The sequence below is a fragment of the Mastigoproctus giganteus genome, chromosome 6, assembly GCF_048544385.1.
Source record: "Mastigoproctus giganteus isolate SK-2022 chromosome 6, ASM4854438v1, whole genome shotgun sequence".
Classification (NCBI taxonomy): Eukaryota; Metazoa; Arthropoda; class Arachnida; order Uropygi; family Thelyphonidae; genus Mastigoproctus; species Mastigoproctus giganteus.
Window position 1 is genome coordinate 205231119 of NC_143580.1, and position 15879 is coordinate 205246997.

The 15879-nt window shown below is 36.5% G+C and overlaps 1 protein-coding gene across 3 annotated transcripts in view; it reads left to right on the forward strand.

Moving 5' to 3' along the window:
• Positions 1-15879, forward strand: part of LOC150084897 (zinc finger protein ubi-d4-like) — a 316607-nt gene that overhangs the window by 236067 nt on the left and 64661 nt on the right. The gene's annotated exons all lie outside the window — the stretch shown is intronic.

Sequence of the window (15879 nt, forward strand, 5' to 3'; positions counted from 1 at the left end):
AGTATCTCAATTTCTCCACTAGTTTAATTTTTGAAAAAGAATTAAATAGTTAAAATCACTAACAGAATATTTTGTCAACTGACGAAACATTTATCATCTCCTTTACTAGTTACTTAGGAAATTCTTGGTAAGTGCCAAAGCTAAACTTCAAACTTCAGGTTTTGAGACTCTGTGCAGAAGATGTAAGGCTTGTGTTGTGTCCTTTATTTCAAACTTGTGTGTAGTTGTGGCTGTCATGTATAGCTGTTTGCACTTAAATATAAAAATAATTTGTCATTTAAAGAATTTTGGTATTTTTTGTAGATGCAGATATGGGAAATATTAAGCAGGCAGGGCAAATTGCTCTCAGTTTTTTGTAGATGCTTTAACATGTCTAATCTAATTTGTCCATCTAATTTGTTGTAGTAGGGAAATTATCATGCTATTTTATCAGAAATTAATTAATTTGAAGAACAAACTTTCTGCATCGGTTGAGTTACTGTCTATACAAAGTTTTCAAGTTATTGCATATTCTGAAACATGGCTGACTGAGGACTGACTTTTTGTCATTGATTGTGATGTTTGGACATATTTTTGTAATTGTAAATTAAGTGGAAGGATGTGTCAGCATATTTCTGCCCTATTTTGTTTAACACAGGATAGTGTTAGATAAAATTGAAGGTATGACTATTTCTATTATTGGTTTTTGTTTTTTCTTTAAATGTTAGTCATTGTGGTTTATTCCACCTGTGACTTTGGAAACTCTGCAGAACTTTCTGTGTTTGTTATTGGTCTTTTTCAATGAAACACAATATTTCAATTTTGGCAGACTATAATTTGTCCAGTAGTGTAATTCCCAACAATGTGTCAAGTTTTATTCAACCCTCTTTCTCTACTTGTTCTGATACCAGATTAGACAGAATATTTTCTAATTGTTCTGTATCTAATGTTGGGATTACCACTGACTTCCATTTCAACATTCTGACCATTTACCTCTTTCTTTTTCCATCAGCGTTTATATAAAAACTCTCCTTTCTTATTTCATTCTCAGGAAAAGGTATTATATAAAGTTCCAAACAGTAGTCACAAGAACTGCTAGTTCACAGTGAAGGTTGGGATTTCTTTTATTTGAATTATTTCCTTCATCTGTTTTCAGAAAAAATTCCTATTAAATGATGCTGTCTGAGTGGCTCCCCTTTATCATCCAGTATTCCTTACCTAGGAAACACAGAATATCTGGTTTTTTTTTATCTAAACTCTGGTGGTTACATGATTTATCAGCCTTATTTAATATTAGTAGGGCAAATGATGCAAGGAAGAAAGCTTATAAGCATCTACAAAAAAACAAGTTAGTTAAATGTATGCATGTTCAATTTTTTTCTTTTTCTCAGATTAAGAAAAGTGAAAAGTAACTATAGCTATCTCCTTAACAATCAATTACTAAGATTATAACTTTATAGCATACTTAATAAATCTCTATAGTTTTATGTTCTCTAAACTTAGTCATTTTGTATAATTACAACTGTAGAATATTTATCACTCTCCTCCCACATACTTTTTTTTTAAGATTGTTTTCTTGATATATGTATGTATCTCTTCACAAGTGATGCCATGTTCATGAGCCTTACGTAACAATACACATGAAGCATGACTGAACTGTCTAAAGCAACAATACTGCACTAAAACTACATTTAATCTTGAATTTCTTTTTTACAACAAATATTTTTAAAAGGTCCATTTTATAAAATTTCATGAAAATCTGCCCAATGAGAGTCAAGTTTTTACTTGTGGACAGACATGGTGAAAGCAGTGCTCCTATGCATATATATATGTGTGTGTCTTCTTCTTCTTCCAGTCACATAGCTCCCTGAGGAGCTGTTGTTGCCACCAACAAATTCTTCCAACTGCATCGATCATATCCTATCATGTGCTATACAAGCAGCATCACAAAGTGTCATGCCCAGAAGTTCACTGATCCCATCCTTCCATCTAGTTGCAGGTCTTCCTCTGCACCTGTTCCCCTCTGTTTTTCCTTCCATTATATTCTTCAACAGAAAGTTTTCCCCTCTTACTATATGACCAAAAAAACTTGAGTTTTCTTTTGTTGATGCTATGAAGAAGAATATCTGGTGTTACCGGAGAAATACCCAGTATTCTCCTGTAACACCACATTTCAAATGCCTCAATTTTCTTCCTGTCTACTCTTTTCAGATTCCATCCTTCACATCCTAAGTGGCAACTGGAAAAATTAACGAATCAATGATTCTCAGTTTCGTCTTTAGGGGCAGATTATGATCTCTCCATAATTTTATCAGATCAACGAACAATGTTTAAGCAATTGCTTGTCGTCTCTTTACATCGTTTGAGCAGTCATTATTTTTATTTATTCTTGACCCTAAGTAATCAAATTCATCAACTTCTTCGATATCTTGCCCATTAACCTTCACCTTACTGGAATCAAGATTATCACCAATCACCATAATTTTAGTTTTACACACATTCAGAAACAATCCTTATTTCTTACTTGCTTCACATACTCTCCTCAGAGTTTCTTTAAGATGGTCCTTAGAATTACAAATTAGCACAGTATCATCTGCATAACGAAGGTTGTTTATCTTCAGTCCTCCAATTTTGATGCCACTCTCTGAATCTTCCAAAGCTTCATGCGTGATATCTTCGGCATAAAGATTGAAAAGGTGAGGTGACAAAATACAGCCCTGCCTGACACCATTACCTATTGTGAAAAAGTCCGTGTTTCCCAGGTTCATTCTCACAGTTCCTTCCAGTTCTTGGTACAGTAACTTAATCAGCTGAATTATGTGGATTGGGAAACCCATAATAGTCATCGTTTCCCATAATTTCTCATGTTGAACACAATCAAGTGCTTTTGCATAATCCATAAAACAGAAAATGACTGGAACATTGAATTCTTTGCATTTTTCTATAATCAGTCGTAGGGTTAAGATCTGATCTCTGGTTCCTCTACTTCTTCTGAAACCTGCTTTGCTCTTCTGGCATTTCTTCATCAAGTTTTCTTGAGATTCTGTTCAATATGATTTTAAGAAGAATCTTGCTAGTGTGAGAAATTAGGCTAATAGTCCTGTCATTTGAGCAAATTTTCAGATCTCCTTTTTTGGTAAGGGATAAAAATTGATTTCTTCCAATCTGATGGCCACCGTCCCATTTCCCAAATTTTTACAATCATTTTATGAAAAAACTCAGCGCCCTTCACACCTGTAGCTTTAATCAATTCCGCTGGGATTTCGTCAATTCCAGGTGACTTGTCACACATAAGTTCTCCGGTGGTTTTTTCGACTTCTTCCTTCAGTGGAACTGGTTCAAGATCACACTCTTGAAAAGGGGGTGGCAGATCATTAGTGCCAGAAGGTGCTCGGAAGAGCTGCTCACAGTATTCTTTCCACCTTCCTTTGATTGTGTTCTCCTGTTAAAATTTCCCCTTTGGATTCCTTAATTACATTAAGTTTTGGTTGGAAATTTTATCTTAAGGACTTAATAACATCATACATCTTTTTAGTGTTGTTTCGTTTGTTGTGGTATTCGATTTCTTTACACTTTCGATTGATATAATCCTGTTTGTCCTGGCTTAAACAGCTCTTAGTGACTTTGCTTAGTTCCTAATACTCTTCGTTTCCTTGTTCATCCTGGGCTTTTGCAGTTCTTTTCTGTTCAATAAGTTTAAAAGTGGCTTCTGTAATCCAAGGTTTCCTGATGTTTGACCTTTCTGTAATGTGTTTATTTGCTTAATCCTTAATAATGCTTTTTGTATTTTCCCCACATTTCCTTAGGCAGCATATCATCATCTCATTCTAATAGAGCTTGAAAACGATTGCCCGTTTCAAGCATATAATCATTTGGAATATTTTCTACCTCCAATCGTCTAGGGAAAACCTTATTCATGATCTTTTTCAGCTTCAGCTTGAGAACGATGTGGAGTAGCTGATGATCACTGCCACAATTTTCTCCAGGAAGCTTTTTTGCTGTGATTACATTGGAACGGCACCGTTACCTATTGTGAAAAAGTTTTTAGGATATAATCATAAATTTATAATCAATCTGATTCCTTGTTTTATGATCAGGAGATTTCCATGTGTAGAACCTTCTCGTGTGCTGCTGAAAGCAGGTCTTACATATGACAAGACTGTTTAGATGATAAAATTCAATTAAACTTTCACCTCCACTCATTTCTAGTGCCAAGACCAAACCTACCACCACATTCCAGACTAGAAGAAACTGTCCTGCCTACTTTTGCATTAAAATCACCCATGAATATCAAAACATCCTTTTTTGGGACCAGATCAAGAGCTGACTGGACATTTTCATAATAAATGTCCATATCTTCGTCTGTTGCTGTTGATGTTGGTGCATATACAACTAAAACTGAGATTTACTGGCTGGCTCTGAAGTCTAATGTCATCATTCTACTATTAATAGGATTGTATCCAAGAAGAGACCTTTAACATTCCTTATTCAAAATGACAGGGACACCATGTTCTTTTACTTGGTTACTTCCAGAAAAGAACAACCAAAAACCCATTTCCAGTTTTGAAATTACCTTTTTCTGTCCACACGACTTCGGTTGCTCCTAAAATGTCAATTTTATATCTATCCATTACATTGATGACCATATCCATCTTGTCTTCTTTTAAATTTTTTACATTCCATGTGTCCACGTTTACCCTCTTCTTTCTTAAATTTAGGTGTGCTTTTTTAGGTGTGCACCCACCTAAAAAACACCTACTCCACATTGGATGTGCACCCCCTCTAATAACACAGAGCAAATAAGTATGTTCTTTTTTTGGAGGGTGGGGGGGAAATGGACTAGATTGATCAAGAAACTGTCAGTTTTTTGGTTATTTATAAGTAGGTTGGATGGTAAATACAGTAGAGTCCCGATTATCCGAGACCTGATTTTCTGAGGTTCCATGTTGTCTGAGCTAGCTTTTAGCTTAATTTTTACATAAAGGCTTCTACATAAAGAGTTTTGTGTTTGCGTATATGATGAGCAAGACTGTGATGAGAACAGACTGTGCTGTGCTGATTCATGGAATTTCGATGACTCATTTTCCTCAGTGCCCTTCCATCCATTCACCACGAAACTTCAACAGTTTTATCTGTCGGGTTCGGTTTGACATCTCGTTCAGGTGATTTTGCTTATGACTAAAAAAAATAAAATTTCCTGTTTATACTCCAACACTACAACCAAGTCAGTAGGGTTTACAATAAATCATGAATACAAATATTTGTTGTATTTATTTTGAACCCCCGGTCCACTCAAGGAACACGTGCTGTGCACGCTTGCTCCTGACCACTCGGCTATGTCAGGCCTACCACTAGTTTATCTGTTACACGTGGCTTCTTTATTTTTATTTTATGTACGATGAGTGTAAAACAGAAACGTGGCATGGTTTCATTAGAGACTAAGTTTGATGCTATCAAACGAGTAGACAAGGGCGAAACAATTAAAAAGCTGGCTAGAGAACTAGGTGTAGGTGAAGTGACTGTAGGAGATTGGGAGAGAAATCGACAGAACATTGAAAAATGGTGTTCACAAAGATCGTCTGAGAAAAGTGTTGAGCACATGATAATAAAAACGATGAAAAAAGGAGAATTTGAACGAACATCTGAAGCACTTCTTTTGTGGTTCATGCAAATGAGACAGAAGGGAAGCCCGATTTCTGGACCAAGTCTACAAGCAACGGCTCTACAATTTCAGAAAACTTTTTGTGATGGTGATGAAGAATTTACAGCTAGAGTGGGATGGTTAGATAGATGGAAAAAGAGGTATGGAGTAAGACAGCTGAACATTGCTGGGGAAAAATTATCTGCTTGTCGGGAAGAAGTGGTCTTTTACCAAAAAAGTTGGCAGAAATCATAGAGGAAGAAGGTTACGGAGCAATATGGCCTTAGTTGCTAATGCTCCTAAAAACCAAGTAACAACAACAGGAGGAAGGTTTAAGTTTGGATCAAGTTTACAACTGTGACGAAACAGGTTTAAATTATTGAATGCTTCCGACCAAAACGCTTGCGTCACAAGAAGAAAAGCAGTGCCCGGGTATAAACGTAGTAAGGAGAGACTGACAGTGTTGGCATGTTCAAATGTTTCAGGAAGTCACGGGCATAAGTTGCTACTTATTGGATAGGCTAAGAAATCAAGGGCCTTCAAACATGTACATGTGGAAAGTCTTCCTTGTAAGTATGCTAACCAATCAAATGTGTGGATGGATTCATGTTTGTTGAAAAAATGGTTCCATTAAGACTTCGTTCCTGCAACAAAGAAATTTTTGGCAGAAAAGAAACTCCCAGAAAAAGCATTGTTGCTGCTGGACAATGCACCATCTCATCCAGATGAAACTGAACTCGTCTCTGGTGACATTAAAACTCTTTTTGCCTCCTAATGTAACATCTCTAATCCAGCCACTAGAACAAAGTGTCCTGGAGACTTTGAAATGGAACTACAGACGACGACTTTTAAAACAACTCCTGGAAGATCTCGAAAATGGTGGAACTGTTGCTGAAAGTCTTAAAAACACAAATGTGAAAGATGTCATTTACTGGCTGGCAGAATCATGGGAAGAAGTAAAAACATAAACTCTCGTGAAGTCCTGGCAAAAAATCTCTGAAACCGAGGAAGAAGATGACAATGAAGATATCTTCTGCTTATGGAGCTAGTAAAAAATCTTTCCAATTCAAAACCAATTACAGTAGAAGACATTCAAGATTGGATGAATGAGGATGAGCAACAGGAGATGACCGATGACACGATTATAAATTTAGTGAATGATGGAAAACAAGAGAGTGAGACAAAGGTGATGTGTGTCCAGGAGAAGGCTCAAAAATTTCACATATGGAAGGCCTAAATGTGATATAGACCACACTGCGATACATTGAACAGCAGAATGAGAGTATGCCCGCCGATCTACTCTTGTTAAGACACCTGAAAACATTGCAACAAACAAGCGAGGAACTTCTTTAAAACAGAAGACTTTGAAAGACTTTTTTCTAAAGCCTGATGCTGTAATCATGATGATGCATATACAGTACATGTACTGTACAGTATAATACTATGTAAGTAAATAAACAAGGTTAAGGTAAAGAAAGCCCACACGAGAAGCACGGAAACTTTTCAGCAAAGTTTAGCTGTGAAAGTACAGTACCGCACTTGTAGTGTTGCTTGCTCGGTAAACAGATGGTGGATGTTATCGGTCTGTAGTAGAAGTCAAGAACGATATATTGATTGGTTTGTTTGTTTGTTATTTGGTTTTTAGGAGTATTAGCAACTAAGGCCATATTGCTCCGGGATATGCGGTGGTCATTCCCTGACCTTTCCGCATCCTCCGTATTTGGTGGTGACTGGCTCGAACCCCAGTCTAATCAAGAAGCGTGTGCTACGCACTGCTGCTCCTTCCCACCTGGCTACGGAGGCGTCGATATATTGATTGACAGGTAGGCATGACAAACACTATTGATCATTGCATGAACAGAACAGATAATAACATCAGTTTAGTCATTGGTTGGCATTATGATGTGTATTAATGAATAAAGAATGGTGCATAATTAGTTTTGGAATGAATGACATATAGGTAATATTAGTGATGACTCTTTTAAAGTTGAAAGAAATTTGTGGGGAAAAATGAAATGCTGCTCCAGCTTCATTGATTTTTTGATGAAATCTAAATTAATAAGACTGAAAATGTACTGTTTTAAGTGCAATAATTATTTTAAACTAATTGAATCATGAACGGAGTCAAGTGGAAAGCTCTGGCATTGTAAAATATGTTCTGCGCGCATGAATGTCTTTAAAAATAAAATAAAAAAATGTACAAAATAAAAATACAGTAATAATAAACAAATTATCCTCTAGTCCACCCATGGTTCTATAGAAAAACGGTCAGGTTACCCCCTTCACTTTGGGAGGCGTTCAAGCTCCCATGGGATTCAATTTCTACTCTTGTCTGATAACACCCACGAATGTCTGTTTACCGAACGAGCAACAATACAAATGCCATCATGGCAAACTAGCTCCACCGGTAAACCACTCCAAAATTTGCCGTACTTGTCATGTGGGCTTTCTTTACCTTCGCCATAAACACAATTACAGTATGTAATTACATACATACATACATGTACATACATATGTTCTTACAGTACATATGTATGTACTTCCTTAATGACAGGAATGAGGGAGATCCTAGAGGGGAGGGGAACATTGTCGCAAGGTCTGTTAATTGAGTTTGACCGCATCCGAACTGTTCTTGGTCCACATTAGCTCGGATAATTGGGACCAGACTATGCTGCTTCAGAATGATTTACAGTTGCTATACTTATAAAATGAAAGATGGTAACTGAAGATTAATTTTCTAAATCTGGGGGTGACTTAGAGAACAAAGGGCACAGAATTAAAGATAGTTCAAGGTAAGAAATATTTAAAGATGCAGATAGAAGGAGACATGAAGTTTAGTATTAGCAGCGATGAATAATGCAAGAAAGCAAGCTTATACATCATCAGCAAAAAAAAAAAAGACACTTTTGATTTCACCTATTCATGCCATCCAATAGTTTGTCTAATTCTTCCTTGAATTTATGTAAGCTATCAATTTCCACAAAAACAGATGGAAGATTGTTCCAGCAATCAACCACCTACTGGCTAAAGGCAAACTTCTGAACAAGTTTGCCTTTAGCCAGCGGGTGGTTGGTTGGTGGAACAGACTTCCATCCTTTGTTGTGGAAGTTAGCCTAAATAAATTTAAGGCTGAGCTGGACAGGTATTTGGAACGAACGGAGGAGTGAAATGGGAGCGTGTTTTTTTTTTTTTTTTTTGGCTGATGCTGCATAAGCTTGCTTTCTTGCATCATATGCCTCTACTAACGCTAATGCTATTCTGCAACCATCCTTCCTTGGTTTGAATTTGTGTCATGTCATGTGCGTGGTCTGAGGATGAATACCATCAGCATTGAGCTTGCCCAATCCATTCAAAATCCTAAACGCCTCAGTCTGATCACCTCACAGTTGCCTAATCTCCAGATGCTACAATTTACAGAACTGAAGCCTTTCTTGGTAAGAGCACCCCTTTGTTCCCTCATTAATCTTGTTGCCCTTCTCTGTATTCCTTCCAGCAGCTCCACATCCTTCCTAAAATGAGGCCTCCAGACCCGTAAGCAATACTCAAGGTGTGGCCTGCCTTATACCAGGTGTTGGCAACCTTTTTTGAGTGAAGAGCCATTTTTGATCAAATTAAAAAAAAAAGAGAGAGAATCCGAAGAGCCGCACCTCAAGCTGGGGGGAATTTTTCAAGAAATGGAATGGAGTGGGAAGGTGTATTTTTTGAAATATTATTTATTAATACTGAAAAAATGTAACAAACCTCCAATCAGGTATGGATTGCTGAATTAATGTGACTTTTGCTGCTGAACTTCTTGAGCGAGTCTCTCAACATCAGGTGAGTATGCTGTAATTTTCATCTTTAAAGATGCTGAGAGACTCACATTGTTCAGATGGTTTCTTGACTTATTTTTAATATGGTTCATGTTAGAAAATATTTTCCCGCAGAAATATGTTGAACAAAAAACAGAGAAGTGCAGACGCAAATATTTTCAAATTTATATACTTATCTGGTAAGCTACTCCACGCATCAAACACAATTTGGTCTTGCTTTTTAAATTCATCTATCACCATCCATTTGTGTAGAATTGCAAGGGCAGCCTTTCCAAATCCTCAATTTCAGTTTTAAGGCATTTTAATTTTAGTCTTGTACTCTACATGTCCTTGATTTTTAAGTCTTCTAACTGCATTTTAAATTGTGCTTCATGTGGGCTTAAAGTTAAAGGGCTGTAGTTATATGTTCAAAGAGCTACAGGTTGCCAACTCCTGTCCTATACAACGGGATTATCATCTCCTTATCCTGTTAGCAAAATTCCTGTATATCATGGACAAAACCCCATGAGCTGTCCCGGCAGCCACTGCATTGCTCAGAGAACTTCACATCTGACTGCACAATTACCCCGCAGGTCTTTTTCATTTTCCACTACCCTGAGTGTAGTTTCACAAAGTTATATTAACAATATTTGCCATATAGTACAAGGAAGTCGCAGGCTTTTGCTACACTGGCAAAAAAAAAACCAAGTAGATAAGAAAACACAAATTATATGCTTCCTTCCTCACACAGGTAAGTAACAATTGACCTTTGAATTTATTCAAACTGTCAATCTGCGAGGGCAACTTTCTAAATGTCTGGCTATCAATGTCTCGCTGTCTAAAAGAAAACTTCCTACAATGTAATCTAAATCCAACCCCTGTAATTTGAATTTATGACACCTAGTTATGGTATTCTTTAGAACACTGAGAATTCTACCTTCATTCGTTTTACTAATCCCTCTCAGAGCCTTATAAACCTCAATCACCTCAGAGGTGCTTGGTTGCCAAGCTCCGTAGCCCACATAATCAGTCTTTCTTCATGAATGCTGAGCAGAAGGATGACCTTGTGGTCGTCCTTTTGCCGATGTCACCATTTGAGTTGCCTGTCTTTGGACCCTGTCAAGAAGCTCAATGCATTTTTTGATGAGGTCTCCATACTTGAACACAGTATTCCAAATGTGGAATACTGTGTTCTTGAAATTGCCTTATATAGTGGGATTGTGGCCTCCCCATCTCTACAAGATAGCATTCGATAAATCATTGATAGGATACCATAGGCTTTCCTGGCTGCCTGTTTACACTGTTCAGAACACCTCACATCTGCCCATATTATAACTCCTAGATCCCTTTCCTTTTCCGCTGTTTTAATTCAACTCCACCAAGTGTATAATTTATTTGTGGGTTGATATTCCCCAAATGTAAGATCCTTACATTTAGCAGCATTAAAACATAACTTCCACTTCTCTAACAGTCTTTGAAGTTGGTTCAATTCATTGTGGAGGAGCACTGCTGGCACTGATCATTAATGAATCTACCAATATTTATGTCAACTGCAAATTTTGACATCATGCCTTCTATCCCTTTATCGATGTTCTGCTAAAATATTGAACTCTCCAAATATGGATACAATACTTAGAATATAATAATTTTAACCACTAGTGAAATTAAATTTAAGCTGCCCAACAAAAATTAAAGTTTCCTCCAAAATATTGATAGCAAAGGCTGTCTTAAACTGTAACTTTTCAAATTCTTATTCAAATACAAAAATAAACTAACTTACATGATTTTGGAATTCAAATTATATATTTATTGCAGTTTAGTATATTAAAATAAATAGAACCTCACAATTATTTCAAAAACTAATCTACAATTAAGAGCTTCAGAAATATGCAGCCACACGCTGTAGCCAGAAAATATCCCAGAAAAAAAATCTTTTGGTAGGTATGGTGCTCTGGGGTTACTGCTACCCATATACAGTACTTTGCATTTGTCAGTGTTAAACTTCAATTTCCATTTCTCAGCCCATCTGCCTAACCTTTCTGGATCCTGTTTGCAGTAGCATACTGTCATTAACCACTCTGCCAACCATTGTATCATCTGCAGATTTGGACGTAAAGCCTGGTATGCTTTCATCAATGGCGCACTATAGCCTCAGCAGCTAATGCACCAATAAAACTCAAACCAAGCATTCATCAATATCATTGATAAATATAGAAAACAGCAACGGGCCCAACAGCGAACCCTGGGGGGGGACTCCACTTATAACATTACTCCACAAACAATTAGTATAACAATGTCCTTTATTTACTACTTTGTCTTCTCCCACTCAACCATCCCTTAATCCATAGCAGCAACCTGCCCTTAATGCCACACAGCTCCAGTTTGTACAGCAATCTTTTTTGTGCAGTAGTATCAAAAACTTTCCTGAAATCCAAGTATATGATATCAAAATATTTTTTGCATCCAGTTCCTTTGTCACTGCATCATAGTATCATCAAAGTGGTCAGACAAGATCTCACATTAATGAATCCATGCTGTGACTGAAGTATAACTGTACTCCTGTCGAGATAGGCCTGCATTGCATCTTTAATCTGTGTCCCTGTTTTTCAGTGGTGTATTCGGGCCAGAATGCACCGGAACGATGTTCCGGTATAAATGTCATAATAGAAAATCATTAAATTTATACCTAATATTATGAAACAATGGCATATTCAAAGGGGAGGGAGAAATATCTATTTTACCCATTGCTACTAAAAATATATATTAATAGTGATATTTAAAATTAATAGATTTCTTTAAAAATTTATTTAAAAACAAAAATATAAATTTTTCAATGAAACTTGAATGTTTCTTACTAAAGTACAATGTGTTAGATAAAGAGATCCAATGAATGAGATATACTGTGATGCATGCGAACGCTGCATTTTGATTCACCATGAGCTGAACGCTGGAACTGGTTGTTCTATAAATTGTGAGTCTGAAGTATGATTCAATTACTGTATAGTCAATGTGGCGTTATCATATAGTCTTCTGGAGAATGAGCATTCTGGGACTATTTTTTTTAGCAATACACCTCTGCTGTTTTTGTCCCTGGAACGGAAGTTAAGCTAACAGTAATTACTCATGTTACCCTTTTATCCTCCTTTATGAATCGGGGATACATTTGTATATCTCCAGCCTTCAGGGGGCCTTCCCTGAATCCAAAGATACTCTCATAATTAGATTTATCATTAGTAGTGACATATGAAAGCATCAGCCAAAAAAAAAATCTCCAAGTCTTACCTATCCATTCACTTCAAAAGTTTGTCTAGTAATTAATGCTAAGTATTTGCTTAACTCCATTGCTGCTTCCCTTAATATAATTGGATAGATCTCATTCATTCTGGGTGCCTTTTTATGTTTAACTTCAACAGTTTCTCTTCCACTTTACTCTCACTTATCACAAATTATTTAGCTCCCTGTTACAGTTTGATAAACTTCTGGCATCTCCCCCCCCCTTACCTAAAGAATTCCCATTGTGTTAATGTAGATGCAAAATACCTATTCAGCTTGTCCGTAACCTGTGCCGGATCATCTACAGTTAAACCATCTGACATCAACTGGACCAATGTGTTTCAGTCCCTTCTACTGTTAATAAGTAAAGAATTCTTTCCTGCTTTTCTTGGCATTCTCCATCAGAGACTTCTCATAATGTGCCTTGGCTGCCTACCCTCCTTTTTGAATTGATTGCAAACTAGTTTATATTTACCATTGACTTCTGTATTTTTCTTCATGCATTTTTCTTCTCTGCCACTTGTCTCAATCAGACATCCATTTAGGTCTAAGCCTTGAACTCTATTTCTTAGTTGGTGCAACAAGCTTAGTAGCCTCTATGATTATTTTCCTGAATGCTTCCCATTTAGAATTTGTTGTTAATAAAAACATTAATTTGTTCCACTGTGTAGAACTTAAAAACCCTCTTAGACCACTGCAGTCTCCTTTTCAAAAGCTAAAATCATTCCCCTTACCATTGAGGGTAGTTACATCTTTAAGTAAATCCCACAGCAATACACTGTGATCACTGCCACCTAGTGGTTTTTTTACCTGCAGTTTCTTAATGCATGAAAAATCACTGCTGGGAATCATTATTCTGAGATTAATGCTACCCATAGGTGCAGTATGTTTCATTTATTAATGTTAAACTTCAGGTGCCACTTGTCAGTCCATTGAATTAGTTTATCTAGACTTTGAATAGCATACACTGATTACTGTCAATAACCACTGTGTCCACCTTGGTATCAAAGCAGACTTGGCATCAAACTAATTAATTACATCAATATCATTAATAAAAATATTAAAAATAGTAATGGGCTCGGTACTAACCCTTGTGGCACCCCATTCATCATATTATACCATGAAGAGAATTGGCCATTTATAATCCTTTTGTCTCCTACCACTAGGTGACAAAAACCATTCTTTATCCAGAATAGTAACTTGCCTTTAATACCATAATGCTATAACAGTCATACATATGGTATCAGATACATCAGACATGATCTGTCTTTAACAAATATATTCTGTGATTAATTTTTAGCTCTGTTCCTATCATGATCTTGCATTATTTCTTTAACTGTTATCTTTGACTTCATTATGTTTCCTGGCACAGAGTTCAGATATCCAAGTCTGTAGTTACTCACTTCACCCATAGAAACATCCTTGTGATTAGTATTACTATTGGCAAATAATGCAGCAAGAAAGCAAGCTTATACAGCATCAGCCAAAAAAAAAAAAAAAAAAAAAAGAAAAGAAACCCCCTCTTCACCAATTCATCCCATCCAATAGTTTGTTTAGTTCTTCATTGCATTTATTAAAACACTACCCACTTCCATAACAACAGAATGGAAATTTGTTCCTGCAACCATCCTTCCTCAGTTTGAATTTATGCCCTCTCATGCGTTTAGTCTGAACAAAAGGAAGAATGCTATCAGAATTGAGCTTGCTTAATCCATTTAAAGCCATTAATTCCTTAATCAGATCACCTCCAGATGTTGCAGTTTGCAGAACTGAAGCCTTTCATGGTGAGAGTATTAAAGCACCCTTTTCCCCTTCTCTGAACCTGTTCCTGCAGAACCACATCCTTCCTAAAATGAGGCCTCCTCACCTATATGCAGTACTCAAGGTGCAGCCTAATCAATGTCTTGTACAAACCCCATGAGCTGTCCTGGTAGCTTTTTACACTGCTCAAGGAACTTCCTATCTGATTGCACAATTACGCCTCAGGTATTTTCCATTTTCTGCTACCCTTAGCACACACATTTGGTGTGCTAATCTAGGATTATTGATTCCCCTTATTTGCACTTGTGAATGTTAGACTTCAGGTGCCATTTTCTACTCTTCTTCTCAACCCATCTGCCTAATTTTTCTAGATCTCTTTGCAGTAGTGTATCCTGATTACAAATATTAACAGCCCTTCCAACCATTTTGTCATCTGCACAATTAAAATTAAGCGTGATGTACTTTCATCAGTATCATTAATAAATATAGAAAACAACAGGCCTAGAACTGAACCCTGGGGGACTCCACTAATAACATTAGTCGACAAAGAGCACTGCTCCTTGATAACTGCACTCTGCTCTCTCCCACTCAACCATCCCTTTAAACTTAGCAGTAAACTTGCCATTAATTCCCTTAATGTCACACTGCTCCAATTTGAACAACAGTCTTTTATATGCAACAGTAATAGAAAATACATTTACACATCTTCAACCTGTAGAGATTTCTCCTGAATCTAAAGATGATCTCATTATTGTGGCTGGAGGTTTAACTATCTTTTTTGCAGCTTTTAATATAATTTGGAGAGATTATTATCAGTTTGTCTACCACATTTGTTTCAATTATTATAAAATAACTTAACTCCCAATCTGTATTAAGTAGATTTCTGCCCAACCTGTCTCTAAAAACGTTTTTGTGAATGTAGATGCAAAATTCAGCAGATCAGCAATCTGTACAGGATTGTATATAGTTATACCATTTGTATCCAGTGGACCAATGTGATTTAACCTTTTCCTTCTAGTGTTAACATCCCAAAGAATACCTTGCTGCTTTTCTTTGTATTCTTAGCCAAAGACCTCTCATAATAATGTCTTAGTTTGCCTGACTTCCCTTAGCGACTTGATTTCAGAATAGTTTGGCTTGTTCTAAGTTTCTCTGTTCCTGCCCACTGATAATTTATAATCATCCCATGCATTCTTCTTCTTCTCTGTCAATAGTCTCATTGGATCATCTGACATCCATTTATGTCTAAACTTTGAATTGTATTTCTTAGTTGGTATAAAAAGCTTAGAAACTTCAATAATTACTTCCTTGAATATTTTCCTTTTAGAATTTTCAGTTATTAACATTATCAATTTTTCACACTGAAAAGAATTTAAAAATTGTCTAAGACAATTGTAGTCACTTTTTTGAAAGCTAAATCCCTTTACAATAGTT